The following is a 3,226-nucleotide window of genomic DNA, read 5'->3' as shown; positions in this document are numbered from 1 at the left end:
GTCACTCTGAGGGAACGGAAGGAAGTGACACAGAAGGAACACCCCTGCTACGCTGTCATCGCCATCCATACCAGTGTATAATTTCACTGTGTCTGCATTACACTTCACAGGTAGACGACACACACAACTACAACAATAACCTGCATCGGCCTGTCATCTCCTAAGCATCTGGTAATGGTGTTTCTGCCAAACAATGATCTATTCTGAAGATGGAAAGAAGAGCACGATTCTCCTTCTTCTCACTCCTCTAACTATTTCATATTTTCACCCATCTGCAACAAAATAATAATTTACATTTCCTTGGGCGGGGGGGGTCTCTCTCCCTCCTTCCCCCCTCTCTCTCTCCCTCCTTCCCCCCTCTCTCTCTCCCTCCATCCCCCTCTCTCTCTACCAGAAGCTTATTTAACCCGAGGTTAGCTGACACCAGTGTGGTGGTTGGCTGGCCCTGTTCCAAAGCCCCATTATCACAGAGGTCAGCCACCTAATCTTGAGAAGCTACTCTTTTCTGCTCTTCATTAGTGCTTTATTAACAAGCTACAGTATAACGCAGGGAGATGGCTCTACACTGGGGATAATTGGGATTAATAAAAAGGGCCGGAGAGCTCTGTAGGAGGAGGTGAGGAGAGAAGGGGCAGGGGTTGAGAGGTAGGGGGGCAGGGGGCACCCCTCATCAACCCCTACATGGTGAACTAGTCTCCTCTTTAACAATTAGCTTATTTGCATATATGGAATGTTAAATGGGATAACTGAGGGACATGCTCAAGTCCCCAGACTAGATTTTAATTGATCTGAATTTTTCTTAGATTATTGGAGGTGAAGAGAGTTACTGTATTTTAAAGATAATGTGAAAGTAATTTTATAACATATCGTACTTTTTCTGTACTTAGTAGTAAGGACAATACAAATATTGTCTGAAAGTCCAGAAATTACATTATATTAGTATTATTCGTTCAACGATTCGGTCAGGTACGAAGCAAATTCTCATTCATACTAAAATATCATCCTCACAGACAAGACAATGGACCTTTAGTTTTGGTCATCATCTCTTTTCCAATTTACATTTTCATTCTCAGTAATTCCCATACAAGGTTGTTCCTATTTCCTCACGACCTCTACTTAAGTATAGGGTCTGGTACATCCTCCCTCACGTACATATGCTCTCTCTCTCTCTCTCTCTCTCTCTCTCTCTCTCTCTCTCTCTCTCTCTCTCTCTCTCTCTCTCTCTCTCTCTCTCTCTCTCTCTCTCTCTCTCTCTCTCTCTCTCTCTCTCTCTCTCTCTCTCTCTCTCTCTCTCTCTCTCTCTCTCTCTCTCATGTTTACTCTCTCTCTCCCTCACACTCTCTCTATCTTCCTCTCCCCCACATTCTCTCTCTACTCTTTACACTCCTTCCCTTCTCTCTAATTGACTTCATGCCTGATCATGTTTAGGATCTGTCTGGTTTCCACCCGCTCCGCCCCTCTTCACAGATGGGCACTGTTCTCTCTCTCTCTCTCTCTCTAACACTGTATTCTCCTGTGTCCTCACTCTATTAACACAGAGTATATCCACATTCTGCTGTCTGTTACTCGACCAGCTAGGGGATGATGCTAACTTGTTCCACCTCCAGGCAGCAAGAGATGATTCCACCCTCCTCCTTCCCGACCCAACATTACAATTAAGAACAACATTATGAAAATCTTAGATCGACATCAAAGTTAGGTATAGGCTGTAACCTCTTTATCAACTTACAAACTCAGCAAACAAAACAAAGAAAGACTCAATAAAGACTATATTAATACGTGAATGCACCAAAAAGCCCAATTGCATCGTTCCACTTTGTGTTACTTCTGTAGGCCTACATACAACATCGACGGGTGGGTCCCATGTTGTACAGAGTGTTGTGTTGGAACGTATTGGAGTGTTATGATGGAACAGAAAATATTGGCAGCAGAGAAACCACTCCTTCCTGCTCCACATGAAGCCTCCAATGGTGTAAGTACAGAGGATTTAAATCGTTACTTATTAATAAAGAATTCTCAATTCTTTGATTCCATCTTTTCAAGTAGGTATCCCAATTATGCTGAATAATTCAGAGCCCTTTAAGCAATTAGTTCAACTGACCTAGATAACTGTGGCTGGAATTCAGCTTTTTTCAAAAAACTTTTTTTATCCACTTCAGAAAATGGAACAACCCCAATTTCCAGACATTTTTACCTGGCTTCAGGATAATCCACCGTATTGCGCTATTCCCTAATGTGCTCTTCATTATACATTCAATGTTTTGTTGTGGGGGAGCATTTCATACAAAAAAAGTTGTATGTAGTTTGTCCATTTCTCTGCTCATGATAATAACCATCACTGAAGTGCAGTGGTGTCCCATTGAGGGTAAAACAACAGGATGTTTACACTCAGAAAGAGCATGACTGGACTTTGATTTCACCACAACCCAACGTTGTATGTGTCCTAAATGGCACCTTATTATTATACAGTGATCCCATAGGGATCTGGTCAAAATAATTGCACTATATGGAATAGGGTCCCATTTGGGATGCACTTTGGAGTGTAGCCTATGTGATGTAGAATAGCCTCAGTAGATAGCAGCCGTGGCAAAATCTACTCCAAGATCTTTCAAGGTATCACTCTGTTCCCTTTAAACCAGAGTTAAACATGTCATTTACCGAGCCCTCCTTGTGGAGCTTGTCTGTAGCTGTTGCTGTGAGCTTCCCTGAAGCAGATACACAGATCCTTAGCATAGGCACTTTAGCACTGTGGTTAATGGTACACCCGTACCAGGATCACTCTCCTGCCCAAGCTCCCCGTGTAAGTGTACAGCTATTGAATAGTGTTACAGGACCATTTGTGTGCCTAAGTGTTCTGGCTGCAGTTACCCACAGCTTTGGTATGTTACCCTCAGACATAACGATGATCTTAATGCTGCCACGTGTCTTATTGTCAATTAATAATTAACCATGATGTAGCCACTGAAGTAACTTTTATCCAGAGCTTATCTGAGGTTACAGAGGGCTGCAGAGTTTACCACTGAGCAGGCTGGAATGTATTCTCATTCTTAACTACATTTCGATGTTGCCCATTTACTTGATTTTCAGCACTACCAGTAATATTCCAATGCACCAATTCTGTATGGAGCATCACACACACATAAACACGTGGTCCCGTGTGGCTCAGTTGGTAGAGCATGGCGCTTGTAACGCCAGGGTTGTGGGTTCATTCCCCACGGGGGGACCA

At 43.0% G+C, this 3,226-nt stretch overlaps 1 non-coding gene across 1 annotated transcript; it reads left to right on the top strand.

Annotated features, from left to right (window-relative positions):
• Positions 1-3,149: 3,149 nt before the first annotated feature.
• On the top strand, positions 3,150-3,226 carry trnat-ugu (transfer RNA threonine (anticodon UGU)). Its single transcript has one exon. It is a non-coding gene; the product is annotated as a tRNA-Thr (tRNA).

The sequence above is a fragment of the Salvelinus alpinus genome, chromosome 6 (assembly GCF_045679555.1).
Source record: "Salvelinus alpinus chromosome 6, SLU_Salpinus.1, whole genome shotgun sequence".
In the NCBI taxonomy this organism is placed as follows: domain Eukaryota; kingdom Metazoa; phylum Chordata; class Actinopteri; order Salmoniformes; family Salmonidae; genus Salvelinus; species Salvelinus alpinus.
The sequence above is the reverse complement of the archived record's forward strand: the minus strand, read 5'-3'. Positions and strand labels throughout refer to the sequence as shown.